At 40.7% G+C, this 18,360-nt stretch overlaps 1 long non-coding RNA gene across 1 annotated transcript; it reads right to left on the bottom strand.

Moving 5' to 3' along the window:
• Window positions 1–5,324: 5,324 nt before the first annotated feature.
• Window positions 5,325–17,789, bottom strand: LOC127381552 (uncharacterized). Its single transcript, XR_007888747.1, has 2 exons — window positions 17,431–17,789; window positions 5,325–6,749 (listed from the first exon to the last, which is right to left on the bottom strand). It is a non-coding gene; the product is annotated as an uncharacterized LOC127381552 (long non-coding RNA).
• Between the last annotated feature and the right edge of the window lie 571 nt (window positions 17,790–18,360).

The following is an 18,360-nucleotide window of genomic DNA, read 5'->3' as shown; positions in this document are numbered from 1 at the left end:
ACTTCGTCTCAACAGAGACACCAGCTGGATGGGCTGGAAGCGCAACCCAAGGAAAGAGGGGTAGGCCAGGTCAGCTCCCCAGTTCCTCCTGGTGTTCCCCTATGGGTAGCCTGATGCTCTGCATTGGCAGCAAAAGCTTTTGCCTTTTCTATTCCTGAAAGTGATTTTAAGATGTGACTTCATATTTGTGTTATGATAGTTTGGCTCGGCGATGACGAATGCTTCCATGAGGATTGAAGGAAATAAGCTGTTTCAGAGGAACCTGGGAAACAGATGCTCCAGGAGACTGCAGGAGCTGTCCAGGGGTGATGGGAAAGGCACAAGTGGATTGAATTCCTCCAGCCTGGCCAGAATAGGCTTGGCGTGGGCTGTCCCCAAGCTCAAGGTCCATAAATGGCTTGCCTGCTTTGTGGTGTGGGCTTCACTGACCTCAGGAGTTGCTCAGACTCCAGTGCTTACCAGAGAGAAGGGCTGGCTTTGGAGATAAGCAGGCTCTGTAGGACAGTCTGGATGCAAAAAGTGGGAAGTGGGAGAAAGAGAACAGAAAACTATGTAAATTCATCTTCTGCTCCCTGAACAGTGGATTTAAATGCCCAGGCTATCGCATATTCCTGGTACATGCCCCAATTTTCTTGCACCTCCAAATCCCTCCCACTGACAGCACCTAGGTTCAGTGATACCCATCTCTCCAGGCTCCCAAGGAACTTTGAAGGGGGGAGTCAATTCCTCCTGTTGCCAGCCATAGTCTAGCCTGGTGCTAAAGGCAGAAGGTTCAGCCACCTCCTGCCAGGCTGCTGGGGAGAAGGCACCAGGGGCTGCAACAAAGAGGCTGAAAGCTCTGCCAAGGAGAGGTAGGCAGGAGTTAGGAGAGCATAGAAGTACCATCTCTGGCTCTTCTTGCACAGGGGATGTGCAGGGTCCTTCCCCAACCCTAATAAGAAAGGCACAGTGCTGAATAGTATAATAAAAATACTTAAACATTCAGATACTAATAATAAGAGGAGTATAGGTAAAAACTAATTCTTAGATCTTTTCAACCTGTGAACCCCACTTTCATGCAACATTGGATAGATTCAACACAAGCAACATGGTTTTCCCAGACACACTGCTTTGAAATTAAATATGGAAGTATCGCACTATATTGTGGTAAATATCTCACATGCCTGGATTGTGCCTAGGTACCTGATTATGAAGACACTTCTTGTAACTCTTGTCTCTTCATGGCTACCAAAGCAGTAGATGGAGGTAACAAGAGATCCCTGGTAGCAGGAAGCCATGCCTGCAAAGGGTGGAGTGGTTTGGAGACAGGTTAATAGAGCTGCACTGGTTCCACATTGGAAAAGAAGTGGTGATGTCTTCCTGTTGATTGGTTTCTGCTGTTTTCCTACTAGAACTGATTCATTGGGATGAATAGTGTCAAAGGCAAGACTCAGCATGTTTTGTGTGAACATCTCACAGGCTGGAAATTGTGATTACTGTCTGACAGGTATGATTGGATGGTATACTGTATTGTGACAAATATTTTCCTCCCCCAAAATCACAGTAAATTCACATTAATTTTTCTTTTGTTGAAAAAATTGAACCCATAGACAATAAGGAATACAATATTGTCACTGCTGGTAATCAGAACAACCCTTCCATAGTGCTCTTTCCAGACTGGGCTTGCAGTTTTCCTTACATTTTGATTAAACTTTCTGCAAGTGCTTGAAGGCTCCAGTAACCCATGCAGGCAAAGGAATCCATGGTTAAGTTCATGACAGACATCTGTAACATGAAGAACAAGTGTTAATAGCAGGAAAAATTTTACTGATACTCTCCAAACTGATCTTAGGCTTATGGGAAGGACTTGTGGGGCTTGAAGGATCTAAACCCCTCACTTCCAGATTTGCATTAGAATCATAGAATCATAGAATCATTAAGGTTGGAAAGGACCTTAAAGATCATCAAGTTCCAAGGTCCCTGCCATGAGCAGGGAACCCTACCACTAGATCAGCTTGCACAAAACCTTGTACAATCTGGCCTTAAAAACCTCCAGGGATGGGGCATCAACAACCTCCCTGGGCAACCCATTCCAGTTCCTCACCACCCTTATAGAGAAGAATTTATTCTTAATATCTAACCTGAATCTCCCTTCCCCCTTGTCCTATCACAATCTTCTCTGATGAAAAGCCTCTCTCCAGCTTTCCCGTAGGCCCCTTTCAAATACTGGAAGGCTGCTATAAGGTCTCCCCAGAGCCTTCTCTTCTCTAGGCTGAACAATCCCAACTCTTTCGGCCTCTCCTCTTAGCAGAGGTGCTCCAGGCCTTTGATCGTCTTGGTGGCCCTTCTCTGGACCCTCTCCAAGAGGTCTATATCTTTCTTGTGCTGAAGGCACCAGAACTGTACACAGTATTCCAGGTGGGGTCTCACCAGAGCAGAGCAGAGGGGCAGAATCACCTCCCTGGCCCTGCTGGCCACACTTCTTTTGATGCAGCCCAGGATGCAGTTGGCTCTCTGGGCTGCGAGTGCACACTGGTGGCTCATGTTTGAGCTTCTCATCTACCACCACCCCCAAATCCTTTTCCTCAGGACTGCTCTCTAGCCATTCTTCCCCCAGCCTGTATTTGTGCCTGGGGTTGTGCCAACCCAGGTGCAGGACTTTGCACTTGGCCTTGTTAAACTTCATGAGGTTGGCACTAGCCCACATCTCCAGCCTGTCAAGGTCCCTCTCAATGGCATCCCTTCCCTCTTGGGTGTCAACCACACCACACAGCTTGGTATCATCAGCAAACTTGCTGAGGATACACTCAATCTCACTGTCCTTGTCTCCAACAAAGATGTTAAACAGCACTGGTCCCAATACTGTCCTCTGAGGGACACCACTTGTCACCTGCCTTTATTTGGACATTGAGTCACTGATCACAACTCTCTGAGTGCAGCCATCCAGCCAATCTCTTATCCACCGAGTGGTCCATCTGTCAAATCTATGTCTTGTCAAAGGAAGGGAAGAGAATATAACTTGTCTACCACAAAGATGTGCAAGTTGATTGGAGTTTAATTTATTCTCCTAACATCTCTTGTTTTGAATGGATAGATAATTTGTAAAATAATATAGTTCACACGTGTAAAGCACAAGTAATTTGTGAGAGCAGGTTAAAATTTATAAACTAACTTTTGCTTCCTTATTATTTTGCAAAAAATCTTAAATAGTAGTTAATCGGTTAAATACACACTCTGATCTTTTCTTCAGTGAATTTGCATTTCTTCTCAAGTGTAGTCAGGTATGCAGTTGGGAAAAGATCCATAGGATGTCTGTGTTGTTCCAGTGGTTGAGCTTTTAACAGCAAGTGCCAAGGTTTTGCTGCCCAGAGACGTATACCTGGCTATGCAAAATCTGGGTTAAGAGAAAGTATCTTGGTGTGAGATTAGCAAGGTTGCATCACTTTTTTTTTTTTTTTTTTTTTTGTAGAATATCTAGAAATAATGAAAGAAACAAAACTTCGAGAAAGCAGAATGTGAGAGCCAAGGGCTTAAATATGTGGCCTTCATCCAACTTGTAGAATAATTACCATTCCAACTGTCTTCTGCAGCTCTTAAAATGAAATAATTTATTTATACTCTTATATATGAATTTGATGTCAGCTTTGAGCTTCTGTTAGAGAAATTTCCCATAGAATCTAATTCAACAGTCAATTTAACTTTATTAACGTGGGAGGAAATACAGGCATAATGCCAGCTATTTTTTAATCTTAACTGCCATTCCTGCTATTTCAAGAAAGTGCCTTACACATATCTAGAAAGCCATTATTAGCAAACTGAATAATTTATCACTTCCAATTTTCAAGAAATTATCCCTGCCTGAGGCTGAAACCAGAAGTCATTTAAAAAATAATAATCCGAAAAGCTGTGTCAGGTTCCCCAGTTTGAGGAACAGTAGGAGTGTCCTACTGTGAGGTTCAGGGAGCATAATTTCAAAACCAGCACTAGCTTGTCCTGTCTACAAAAGCCAGTGAATGTGCCTGCCTGCTACCTGATGGGTGCCCTTACATGTATTTCAATTGAATTTTCACAAGTGGATTGAAAAAAGACTATGCAGTCTGGAAATCTCTGTTCTTTGCATTTCTAGTGCTATGTAGGGAGGTCCTCTGCTACTCAAACATTACCATTAATATACAGAATGGAAGCAGGGTTAATGCTTACATTTTGTCTTTAAAATTAACTCTACACTATTTTGAATTAAATACACTTACATGGAACTACTGAGGTAGCTATGGAATCAGTCTTTAAATTGTCTTGAAAGAACAGGTGGACTTGGAAAATAAGAGAAATCAAATGTGCCATTAATCCATAAATAAATAAATAAATATGGGCAGATGGACAAACTTTATGAGGCAGTCTTATTTTACTTACTGTCAAGTAAAATTGCACTGGCTAGAACTATTTCTGATTCCCTTTCTAATCGGGAGCTATCTACAGTGCAAATTCAGTGTTAAATGCTACTGAGCCTGACAGTAACATTTGCTGTCTCTTTTGTGCTGTATAAACAAATGCTGATCAGTGAAGAAGCAGGGTTTTTTTTTAATATCTAGTGAGATATCAGCTCCACTTTAAAAAGAAAAAAAAATAAAATTCATGAGATACTGGAAATGTTTATAATCTGAATTGCATAGCAAGAAGAGACAACTGTGTCTACTTAAAAATTATACACATGATGAAAGGATTGTCAGGCTGCATTTACTATGGTAATGTTTCTGTAAACTCCATTGCTAATTAGAGGTTTATTTTGGAGAATGAGATGCAAAGCCAATCAGTTTGATGAGAGGAGATCTTAGGAGGTGAACTCTCTAGCTCATCTTTCCCTTCAATCAAGAAATATTTGTGTTTAAACAAATGAAAACATTATCAAGCATTAGTCAAAGGCTATCTGCAGTGACACTGCAGCACTGTATTTACCATTCCTGGATTCCTCCCTGCACATTTCTAATCGACTGCAGGGAGCAGGCAGAGAGTGCAATCCTTGGAGCTGCAATTAAAGTTCTTCCCATCTGCAAACACTCCCTTCTAATTCTCCTTTCCCTTCCACTATCGTGCAGCCTGAGGTGACCCTGCTGCAGGTACTCTCAGGAGTGGGCACCTACCTCTCTGGTAAGAGGCACCATCAACCTGAACATTTGTCTGGAAGCTGCCCATGAAACCAGCACCTTCTTTCTTTTCCAGTTTTCCTCATTTGTAAAAGTAGGTGAGGAAAAAAAAACACACACACACAAAATAACAACAACACAGAAAAAACCCAAACAAACAAAAAAACAAGCCCTGACTGATACCACATGTGCAATACAACCAAGTAAACATTTTTACTTATTTATTTACTTTGAAGGATCCTTTGTAAATACAAGAAAGGAGCAGGAAAAATAGGAATCAGTGTATGATTTCTGATAAAATATCAGGAACTACAGAAGACCGAAAGTTGCTCAGTCAAAGAATGACTGAAAACATGCCAGTTATAAAACAAGCAAGTCAGCACATAAAGTTTATGCAGTCATGTTTGGTGAACACATTATAACATTTCCAAAGTACTCTATAAATTCTGTAAGCTGATGACACAAACAATATATAAGATTCAACCAATTGAAGTGACAATAAACACACACAAGACCCCACAGGAAACAAACAAACAAACCAACCTTGAAATTCCAAACCAAATCTTTAACATTTACATTAAGGATTTCCTAATGAGGTTTTTTTTAGCACCAGTTCAGTTTTCAGACACTGCTAACTTATTTGTGAAGAGACTGTGCCTTAGTGGATTATGATTTTACAGGATACTTAGTTTTGTTTTAAATCAAATTTTTAATACCAATACAAATAATATTGAAAAGTAAACTTTTGCAATAAAAATTAAGTATTAAAACCAACACATCTAAACTACAGTTAATTAATTTAATGGAATTTCACTCTTAAGACCTAGGTTTTATTTGAATCAGATCTGAAATTCTTAGTACACATAGACATCTTCAGTAACTGTGCTCCATGTCTTCCCGATTTCATTCTGCAGTCGTTGAAAATAGCCACTGGATGGCACTGTGAAACAGCAAGTCAAAACCTTTAACTCCTTTCCTCCCAGCAGGCACTTTTACTGTGCTTGTGAAATCAATGCAACATGTATTCGCCAAGCAGAGTCGACCACCTTCCTCCTCAGTGGTGACTTCTTGAGTTTTTCACACCTTTGACAAAGTAAATCAGAAACCCCGGGTTCAGTTTTACTGGGACCTTGCTGCTGGCTGCTGCAGAGCTGGGCTTCGTGCTGATGATACCCAGCGGGAGGCCTGCTGGCTCTGGATGCTTCAGGAAAACAAAACAGTCATTCTGATGGAAAAAACGATGAGGCAGGCTGTCTGAAGGGGAGTTTTCCTGCTCCTGAACAGTTTAGCATTAGCTCATTTCATAAAGCATGAGTTTTACACATTGACCTGCCTTATGTAACTTATTTGCTGCATGAATGTCCTCATCATGCACGTAGTGCTTGAAGATTGACAGTATCAGGCTTATTTCAAACGTTGCTCCCCTGACAGCATTTCTGTAAGAAGTAGAGTGCAGAGAAGGTTGCTGAAGTTTGGGTGGGAGAGGGTTGCTCATGAGCACAGGAGCTCATTTGCAAGGATCAAAGTAAATGCCAGGACGGAGGGTGCTCTGTGGCTATAGCATTTCCCTACATTTAGGGAGATGGTATCGAACTTTGGCCTCATCAAGATGCCACATTAGCTTCATCTCTGTGGAAAATGAAGAAAAACAACATTCATCAAGCCTTTTATTCCCTTGAAAGTTCTGACTTTGGATTCCTCCTGGCAATGTACTGATCTAGCTTATTAGCATTTGACACATAAGATGCCTTCAAAGTTCATAGATTTAATTGCTTTGCCAACATAATGGCTTTTACTTTTATATATTTTATGTAATATTATGTAATAGTGACAAAATAATAAATTCCACATCCCTTCCTGAAGCCAATATCTCATTAAAGTCAGTTTGAACTTTACCACAGAAAAGAAAAGGTAATAACTGAGCCTAGAATTTGGAACTACCATGTGCCAGACTTTGCAGTAACCACTGCAGCAAAGCCAACAAAATCTGAAGAATTTTGCTTGAGATAAAATCTTTTGCTTGCAGCAAATAATTGATAGGCAATTGTTACTAAAAAAGACTATATAGAGAAGCTAATAGCTGTTCAGATTAAATTCAAATGTCTTCTCCCCTGTCCCCCCAATGCATATTTTAAACCACCTGTCATTAAAATAAAGTTAATTTTCATGCCCATGCAAATTGGCTAAGTGTTGTGAAAGAGCCTTTCCAAGAATGTCTGAAACATAACAACTACCATGACAATTTTCAATAAATCATTCCTGGCTGGGTGTCTCAGAGGAAGAGAAACTAAATGATGATTGAATTATCCTTTTATCTCTAAAAGTGATCTTCCTGAATGAGGTTTGAGGCACTGTGAAGAAATGGATTTGAAGCATTTATATATCTGCTCTCATGATTTCCCCGGTTCTTTGAAGAGCCAATGTCCCAAATTTCTACTTTATGGATGAGATTTAAAACCAAAGTGAGATCCTCACACAAGGCACATAAACCAGGATTTGCACAGCTGAACCAGAAGAAATGCCTCCCAAATAAATGCTCCAGGTCAGAAGTAGCCAACAGCTCTGCTCCCAGCTACCAGATTCCCAACTGCATCTGTGCCATGCATGGGCAGAGCATGTCTGTGCAGCTTGCTCTGTGTTTGCTCAGGCTTTGTCTTCTGCACCTCCAGAGGCAGAGGAGGAAGAGGTGGCTGTAATCAGGACATGATTTAAAGGCAGGCCAGATGCTGCTTGCAGAGCTGAGTGCCCCTCTCTGGCCAAAACACACCTGCTCAACACCTTTCACATTCAGAGAGCTGAACATTTTATTTCCATGTTTCCAAATGTTAACCCCTCTTTTGCAAACAGCAAAGTACACATGTGCTATGGCTTTTTAGCTTTTCAAAGAAAAGGCTGCTCTTCTCAGGCAGCCTTAGTCCCTCTGGAAGAGCAAGAAACACAGTCAGAGTCGGTGGTGAGCAATGCCCTAAACCACTAAGTGATGCTAAAGGTACCAGTTTCAATATCTCTCTGAAAAAAGGATATTCTCACAACATGCCACAGTATTATAACTGGCTTCAAGTCTTATTTTTTCTGATCTGAATGCCAGCAGAATTTGAATATTTCCTGAAAACACACATCATCACTGTATTTTAATCACATCATCATTTGAGGTAATCAACAAAATCACAACTACTGAACTGTCCTTATGTCCTTCAGTATATTTAAGTGGCTATTCTTAAGTAATTGATGAAGCATTTAAATGGCTCCTTTATGCTCTTCTAGGATGATCAGTGGTTTAAAGAGGAGAAATCTCACAAAAAAATCTTGCCTTATACAAGGCCTGGTTCCTGTATTCCATTGTCATCTGCATGTTCCTTAAAAGTCTTTGAATTAATACTTTAAATATTTATACTGTGACTCTTTCACTTAGCTTTTATCAGGAACTAATGGGCTTTCAGTTAATAAATTATATCATGTACACTATAATAACTTCAGCAGTGTGTATGCACTGTTTGAAAAGATGTAAATACTCACACACTTCTGTCTTAACTACCACAACAACTGAACAAATTAAATGGATGTTGTACAGTTATTTCCCCCTAAAATGTCAACAGAGAGTTTAAATAAATGGAAATTAGCTGTTTTCTATTAATCATTAGACAGAACTCTTATTAGTATGAGAAGTATGGAAAGGATGCAATGATGTGATTATAAGTGTCTGTAAGAAAGGTGTCCCATTTTTTACTTTGAAATATGTGTGAATGAAGGTGCAAAGCCAGAGGGGCACACTCCAGGTAAGAATTACCAGGTGCAACTCCAAAATACACAACATCGACTGACATTAATTGTGAATTTGGCCCACTGTTTAGAAAATATTTTTGGCTGGTTAGTGCCCTAGAATACAAAATACCTTCCCACAGTCACAGGTATTCTCACCTACAAGGAGGTGCAACCAGAGGTTGTAGCGATACTTAGCACTATGTTAATTTTTTAAAGAAACTTTTTTTTTTTTTCCCACTAGATCACTGTACCATATCTATGCTTCATGCCTGAAACAAAGCTCATCTGTCAGCATTTGTGTTGGAAGCCCCCATATTGCCTAGATGTCTCAGGAATTTAGTCTTCATTGAGAAACATAAAGTTGAGCTCCGCATTGCAAATGCGGTGCTGCCGAAGCTTATGCCTCAGCAGTGGAAATTATGGTCATGGGTGGCTTGAGAAGGACTCAATGTGGAGCACATCAGGAGGACTCTGGGGATTACTGCTGTTGTGTCTTGCCTAATTCTACTTCCTTTTTTTTTTTTTTTTTTTTTTAAAGCTGTAATAGTTAAAAATATTGCTTCCTACAAGCCCTGTTGGATGCTGCCTGGTTTTGTCCCATGGTAAAAACAGAGGGAATTAGTGAGGCTTTTCTGATAAGAGACTTCGACATGGATACAAAATAGGAGTTTGCCTGGCTGTGAAAAGAGAGAGAAAACTGTTAGTCTGTCACAGCTGACACCCTCACAAATCAGTGATGTAAAGCTATGCATATTATGTGCCAACAGAATCTCTTACAAAATTAGTTATCATTTTTGCAGTAAATGTTCTATGCTGCACATAGGCAACTCAAATGGCAGTCCCTCTTCCAATGCTTTTCAGTGGTTGCCTGGATAGCTCAATAAGTTATCTGGATACCACTTCTGCAAGGACATGCTATGGTTGTATACTGCTGCTTATGGAGGATTCCCCTTAATTTATTACTTCTAACTTTCCAGCATTGTTCTTTTATTCAAACCATTTATTTGAAAACTAATAAAGCAGGTAAGCATTATAATAATAGCTAAGATTTGTTTATGGGATTTACTGGGCTGACACGTAACGTCTCTAACTACTCGACTATTGTCCATCTCAGAAGATGGATCCAGGAGTAGATCAATATTTTATCAATATTACAAGACAACATGCCATGTCCAGTGCTTTCCATCTTACCCATGTCCATACTTGCATACATAATTTGGCTAATTAGAAGCAGAAAAAAATACATTGGGCATCTGGGTCTTTCTGTATGAAACCTGGTTGTTGCAGAGTCCTTTCAGTTCCATCTTAAGCAGCAAGATAGCAGCAGGTACTAGGGAGAAAGCCAAACTAGCATCAGATTGGCAGGTGCTTATGCTTTCCTCCAGTTTAGTTTCCTAATCCTCAGCAGCTACAGCCTGGCTCAGTTCCTAGAGCCTGGGGAAATCTTCCCCAAAAATCTACATAATTCTTCAATCTGTATCTTGCTTTATCCAAATTTGTGGCCCCCTTTTGCCATGACCATCCTTGTGCCATGTTCTTTCTTCCTGTGCTTTTACAGGGTTAGCAATTTACAACAGCTCTGAGCAGCACGGAACAACTCCCTCCCTGTTTAAATGCTGATTCAGAGTAATTATTGCTCTTGGGTTGAGTGTAATTTACAGGATGATCATGCATCTTTCTGTTGCTTGCATTCACCTTTTCCCTCTTGTTTAGGAGGTGGCCTTGTTCAGCACAAATATTCATAAAACTCATGTATGAGAGGGCATATCCTTGACTTACCATCATCTGTGATTTTTTTCACTTGACAGGTTGAAAAATGCATATACCTATTTTTTATGATGGTTCCCTTATCACCGTGGGCCTTCCTGAGGCTAAGTCTGCTCAACCATTCAATTTTGATTCTGGAAGCAATGTTAAGGCCATTAGCTGTGTCCACATAAGGATGCTGTTATAAAACTTGATGTGTTATTAATCATAAATTCTGTAGACATTCTGCTTCAATCTTTCTAGGGTCTACTTATGCTTAATTTATGATGTAAAATGAGGGTTCAGGAGGGAGGTGGTATATTTTTAGATGAGTATTTGTGTCAGGTAGCAGACAATGTTTGGTATTTCCTTATCAGTTTTCACCCAAGGAAGAGTACTTAGCTCTTTTTCACTTGTTTTGCACCTAGTGTGCTCCAGAGTGAGACAGTGAAAAAGTGCGGTTAGAGAAGTTCAAGAACAGGTGGCTGCAGACAAATACTCACTCTGCCTTATCAGTGAGGGAATATCAACATTCCTTTGTCATCATTTATTACCCAATATTAGTCCAATCTTGTCACACCATCATTTGAGGGATAGGTAAAAACAGCATATTAAGAAATATTTTTCTTGTTGCTCCATTGCACCAGTGGCTTTTAAAGTGAAGCTGCCAAAATCTGTACTCCTGAAATGGCACCTGTCTAAACTCATAGAGCACTGTTAGTTTTCAGGCTGCTGGTTAAATACACCTCATGAAGATTGTGCATGTATACTCATTTTTGGATTGCCAAAGTGAGTAAATTAAGACATTTGTAATGCCTTGTACATTCAGCTTGGACTCTTGAAATGGCTTAACAAAGTTCTTTAATCTTGGAAAACTTGAATTCATTTCCATGGATATGAGAGGGAAACAGACTGTAACCCTTTGCTAACATCTGCCAGCATGATCCTCTGAGCCCACCAGCCTAAGTTATGTCTGCGCACAGCCCTGGGAAACAACTGGCTGCACCTCTGTCATAATTGCATTTTTCTCTGATTGCCTGCATTTGTTCAAATCAAATAAACTAAAAATTAAATGCAGTGAGGCAGAAAACGTGTAGATCAGCACCAAAGATAATGTGAATGCAGTGGCCTGTGAACTGAGGCTCCTGAATTTTGCACGTGTCATGAAGTTGAAGACAGCAGAAAAGGAGGGCAGATTTAAGACCACAGCATGGGAACAGACAATACGGGTCACCAGGTCTAGTCTCCAAATCTCGCAGGCAGCCATATAATAGAATGCCTTTCATCAGTTTACTGAGCTCTGTGAGTAGTACATTCTCATGACAAATGTGCAGACTGGCACTGTTGTTTCAAATCCTCTGCAAATGTTGCTTGTCACCCTTCGGAGTCCAGAAAGAAAAGATTAAAAATCAAGTACTCCAACCTTTCACCCTACCTGCCCCTTGCCCCAGTCCAACATCTTGCTTTAATTTCATTCTCAAATTTTGGTATTGCCATTTGCATTCTTTCCAAACCACACCATATTTTCCACTTTTTCAAAAAAGCTTGCCTTTTTTTAGCTAACCTGGCCACACATCAGAGCACCAGTGCTCACCATCTGCATATCTCCACAGCTGCCAAATGTGCCATTGTTCCACCCCAGGTAGATTCATTAGCTACAATACTCTGTCTTCCCCACAGTCCAGTAAGTGCTGAAACCCTGCAGTTGTGCACCACAATTAATCTCTTCTGATATTCAGGTACAGAACAGATTCATGTTTGATTCTCTCTGTTGGGAAGTTGCTCATTAGAGGCTTTAAAAAAAGAGAGATGACGATTATGGGTGGGCCTTTCTCCTTTTTTTTTTTTTTTTTCTTTCATTTCTTTTGCCTGTACTTGAGCTTGAAGATTTTATTTTCCCTTTGATTTGCTCTGTTTTATTACTTTGAAGGTATTTTTTAATTCAAGTTTCTTTTTATGTGCCTTTTTTACCTACTGGGCTGCATCTTCTGCCTCCAGGCTGTGCTCTGTTCAATGCCCTTAGCTCCCCATCACTGCAACTTGACTCAGATCTCACCAGCCTTTCTTTGACCATACAATGACCCATATTATTTCATAGCATTTCAGATGTTGCTGTTGTACTAATAATACCTAGATGCATTGCTTTTCTTATTGCTTGAGAAGTTTTATTTGTTCATTCAAGCCCTTTGAATTAATTCAAGCATCCAATATGTTTCCTTAAGTTAAAACTCGGAGATTTAAAAGTCAAGCTATTAATTGTCAGCAGTGAGTCTTCAAAAGTCTAGAGGGATGTCTGCCCTTTTGTTCGATTTGCAGTACTGATTTGCCAGATTTCATGAGGACTAAGATAGGAAGAGCTTGTGCTTTCAATTGGAGAAGCATGAATTAATTTTAAACACAAAACCAGGCATGAAAAAGGGGTAATTTGGTGTTGATTTTGTTTCTAAAATAATTTTACAACTTCCCTCTGGCTTTCTCCCCTAAGACTTCATGATAGAACAGCATTTTCAAACACAATTGAATTATTATAATTTAAAAAGAAAGGTACTGGCACAGCAGCAAGGAACTTTGCAATGCATAACATTCAGTCATCTCGTCTTTACCATGGCATGCAGAATCCCATAGAGCCAAGACACAGACACATTCACACTAGGAATGCCTGAAGAGAATGACTGATTTTAAAAAAAGTCCATAAAAATCAGCATATTGGCATATTAAGCAGGGACAGTCTGTAAGACTTTTACTAGATAATTCTGGATTAATGATCTAGCTTAAATCCTATCTGTCACTAAACTACAGGTAAAAATCCATGGAAATGCTTCTTTCTGCTCAGGACCCTCAGTTTTATCTCTGCCTTTTGTTTACAGGACAGACCATAGATTTTCAGCTTCCAGAAAGGTAGGTGTCACAGTTTGACTCAGGATCAGCAATTAAAACAATGACAACAATGGTCTCGATCCCCTCCCTCTCTCATCCCCAGTAGGGGAAGGAGACAGAAAGGAGAGAGGTGTCTGTATTGAAAACTAAGCTAGACAGCTTTAATTAAATACTACTGATAAAATAAAATATTTACAAATATATACAAGTATGTTCAGGAATGTGGAAAACCCCTATTGCCTCCCCCATCCCCAGCAACTCCCAGGGAATCTCCTGAGCTGTGAGCAGTTCTGAAATGTCCTGGAGCTGATGGAGAGAGAGGCAGAGCAGACAGGAGCTGAGGGGAGAGTTGTGAGGGACAGAAATGCACGAGCCTACAGATCAAAGAAGATGGATAGAAAGAGTCCTCCCTGGACACCAGCCATGGACAGATGAGGAGGGAAGAAGAAGGGGCTTGATTTCCATGATCCCTGAATTTATACCAACAGCCATGTAAATACAGATGGAATACTTCAGTTCGCCAATTTTGCCATCTGTCTAGTCCGCTCCTCCCTACGGAAGGGTTGTAGATACAACTGATCTGCTCCTTTAGGGTCCAAAGTAGTAGATTCAACAAGTAGAGCAAAGTGACCTTGGTCTCTCAGCAGTAATATAAACATTCAGGTGTTATCAGTTCACTAGCTGGAAAACCTAGTGCTTAAAAGAGAGTTAACTGAAGAAAAAAAACAAAACAGGTTTCATCCTGGCTCAAACCAGGGCAGTAGGTAATGACAGTGACCCATTAAATGTAAAATACTTAAACAGTCTTTGAAGGAGGGACTGGGAGTTCTGCTAGCAGACCGTAGAGTCATGCTTATTTTTGGGCTGTCTGCACCCACGAATCTTTAAGAAAACCCTGCTGATTTGAGCAACAATTTTAGAAAAGGTGTTGAGGTTCTAGGATGCACTGTTGGGGAGGAGAAGGCAGGCAGGCAGGCAGGCAGGCAGGCAGGCAGGAAGGAAGGAAGGAAGGAAGACTATTGATGCACTCTGCATAACAGGCCAACTGAGAAGGCATGTGGTGGATACTTAGACTTTACTCCTGTGAGACAGGCCAAGAAACACTTCTTTTTAGCTCTGATTAGATTTAGCCAAGGAGAATTCAGTTTCTTTCTTCTGCTTTGAAGAATTGCTGTTTTCTTTCTTATTATGCATTCAAAATGTAACAAAATAACTTTCAAGAACTCAGTGACAAGAAGTACCTGTGGCAGAAGTGATCTGGCAGCAGTTATACTGAAAGCAACTTCATCCTGTTTCATTAGCTGTTCCAATTATTTCTTTCAGATTGATTCAGAAAGCCACAGACAAGTAGCATCTAGCAAATGTCCATATTGCTAACAAGCTATTTTATGGGTGTTTATGAATGTAGATGTGACTGTGTGATTAAATGTAACGATGAATAATAGAACTGCAAATGTTTTCTATACTGCAATGGCATCCTCCATGCAATGACTTCAAATATATTTATAAACAGTGTCAAATCTGTCACCACGCTGGCCATAGGAGGAGGAGAAGGCTAAGACATGCAGGCTTTGATGACTAAATAAACAGGACAGGGCCCTCAGTGTACTCCTGTGGGTCAGTGTTGTGTCCCAGGGCATGATCATGTGCTAAGTTCTCCTTTTCTTGCAGAGGAGTGGGCAAGCACCTAAGAGAAGACATTTCTGCAGTAGCCAGAAAAAATGATCATGGGCATGAGATGAACCAGTGCCCCAGAGGACACAGGCAATACTGTGGTGCCAGATCGGGTTTTGTCTCTAGTATAGCCAGACAGACTAGCTATTTGGCTTGTGCACGCACAGGGAAATTGTGGCAGAAGCAGCAACCGACCAACCACTCATTTATGCATATTCTGGAATTTCAAAATGCTACTGCAGGTTCACAGAAAACAAATAAAACTTCTTGTATTTCCATGCAACATGACAGTTGCTGCTGGACACTGAGTATTGAGAGGAACTGAGCCTGCCATTTCTAGTCTACGTACACACACAACATCAAATCTCTCTCTTTTTATTCCTTGCAATGGATAGTTTGAGCTTGTCTTCTGTCAAGAAGTCAGCAGAAAAACTGCCTGCCAAAGCTCTTGTTGAAGCCCCTGTGTAGGCAGTCATTCCCCTCCAGGTCCAATTCTTCATGGGTCAGGTGATCCAGCAGCTCCACATGGGACCTTAATAAAACATTCCAGGAAAGCTCCAGGGACACACGGGCATTAAATGCTGTTAACAGCACCATAATTAAAAACAAATTAACAGGAAATCTAAAGTTTCTTTTAAAATTGTTCCTGTCTTGTGTCACATCTCCTAAATCTCAATTTGCCTTTGAAATTTGACTTAGTATTTCAGAATAGCTGCAAGATCAACAAACCACTACAAAGTAGTTTAAAACCTAAACATTTGCATCCTTAGCACTAAGACCAGAGGATATCTTTGGCAATCTGCATGGCACTGACACTTTAAAACCCCTTTATTTACTTGAGAGGAAAGGAACAGCACAAGGAACACACACAAGGCTCAATAGCTGCAGTTGTATTTGTAGTGAATATTTCTCCAGCATGACTGCTGCTTTCTGCTGAAATTGAAACAAATTAACCCTTTTACTGAAATCATTGATCCTGTCAGAGGAAGGGGTGGGTGGTTTCTGCATTCTCATTCAACTGGGTGTTTATTACAACACCTAGATAACGAATGACAATTCCTTCCAAAAGAGTATGGGTTGAACTTCCCAGCATTTTAGAAAAGGCTATGCTTAAAGATTTGAACAATTCCTTACTACATTAATACATTTTTTAATAAAACTGAGCCATAGGATCTATATCAGATTTTTACTCCATAAAGAACATGAAATTTGCTTCAAAATCAATTATCCTTTCTGTCTTCCTTCCTTTCTATCTTCCTTTCTTCCTAATAAAACTATAGGTATCTATTGTATGTTCACCCATTTAAAATACAATGACAGAATTTGGTTTTGCAGGAAAACAAATTTAAATTCAGTGTGTCAAATTTAAATTCAGTGTGTCAAGATGGCTATGATTTCATTAAGATCTGGTGCTACTGGATATTTCATTAAAAGCTCACATCCTACGGAAAAGTAATTATGTGATGATCTCAACTTTTATTTTAAAACAATGCAGTTTTCCAGCCACCCACCTGGCTGCGGAGACAAGCTTGAAAATGTTTCATAAGTGTGTTCTAGAGACTCAAAACCTGCAGGCAAATAAAAGAGCCCCTAGGTAACAGACTTCAAAATTCCAGGTCTTTGTGAGCTCATTTTACAGTCTTTTTTCAGGGCTGACAAGCCTGCTTCCTTCCAAAAAAAGGAAAAAAAAATCTAATAATTTGCTATGTCAAAGAACATCAGAAAATATAGCTTGTCATTTTTGTCAGCTTACCAGTTTTTTATCGTTGCTAATAGTACAGCTTCTCTTATTATATTAGTTAGACTACAGAGTTCTTCAGCAAGTTTTGGGTCATTTTTTTCCCTCACGCATCAGCATTTTGGTTTAATCCATGAAGCAATTACCAGCTACACTGGGTATCATGGAAATGTCACAGATGTGGGTTGGGTGGTTTTGTTTTCCCTGCCAAACTTGCATGCATTAAATTAATTTCTGCTTTCTGCCAGGCTGTGTTGACACAGGCCTGTATTTCACTTGCCCAGATACCTAGAAGCAGCCCAAAAGAATCAGCCTGTCCTCAGCACAGTGCGGGGCCAGGTAGAGCATCAGACAATCCAGAGAAAAGGGAACTGAAAAGTGTTTGAGCAAAACCTGCTCAGGACACCAACAGATAAGGGACTATTTTTTCAGATATTTAGTTCCTGAGATGCCCAGATGAGGCCACTGTGGTTTTATTATCCCAATTACAAGAAAGGAATTTAATTTGTTTACCTCAGAGTTTCCCGTCTCCACAACTGCAAGCGTGCTCAATAGCCTGTTTTTCTGTTGGAGAACAAAGAAAAGGAAATGGTTTCTTTTTTTTTCTTCTTGCAGCAGTTACGTTTCTCTCAGAGGCAGGAAGGGAACTGGACAATGGAAGCTGCAGATGTGGAATTTCTTTTTTAAATCTCCTGTACTGCTGCTGCCTGTCAGGCAGTGGAGATAGGGCAATGCAATAGCAGGAGATGCTGCGGGGCTGAAGCAGAGCAAACATTTCTGTTTGAGAGAGAGCTCTGGGTCAAGCTTTCCAACAGCCCAACAGACTGTACTGGGCTATGTCAGAGGCTTAGCTTCAAACTGGCAGCATGATGCAAAACCAGGGAAGGGTATAGTGTGCTTTGGCTGACTCATGCTGTTAGGAAATGGGGATTTCTGTGGTGAGAGGCCGGACTGGGCCCTGCCAAGTCCTTGGGCAGTGAACTCTAATGTGCTTTGGAGCTGGAGACAACGTCCTCATCCAAAAATATCTGGCCAGCCATGGGGCACAGTGTGACTACAGGGAGACTGTGCTTCCTTTGGGGTTTGTTTTTGTTTGTTACTAAAAGTGACCTCCTGAAGGAAGAGCTGTGAGGCAACGGTGGGGGCATGGGTAGGCATGCTGGTCCAGCTGCAGGGAGGGACGCCGGCTGCCCTACAGGGCTGCAGCAGTCTCCTCCTGCCAGTACAATTAAAAGCAGGAAAATGTCTAACTTTGTATATGCTTTTGAAAAGTCTTTTTTATTCCCTTTGTGTTTGTGACTGCAGAAGGGAGTGCCTTGTACAAATCCATTTAGGCTGTCTGATAATTAGTGCAGTTGTAACAGCAGCTGGGCGGACAACCCTGAGTCAGGTCTCATGAGAGGCTCTTGTCTTTGCTTCCCCACCTGCTTGGGCTGAAGTGAC

The sequence above is a fragment of the Apus apus genome, chromosome 2 (assembly GCF_020740795.1).
Source record: "Apus apus isolate bApuApu2 chromosome 2, bApuApu2.pri.cur, whole genome shotgun sequence".
Classification (NCBI taxonomy): Eukaryota; Metazoa; Chordata; class Aves; order Apodiformes; family Apodidae; genus Apus; species Apus apus.
The sequence above is the reverse complement of the archived record's forward strand: the minus strand, read 5'-3'. Positions and strand labels throughout refer to the sequence as shown.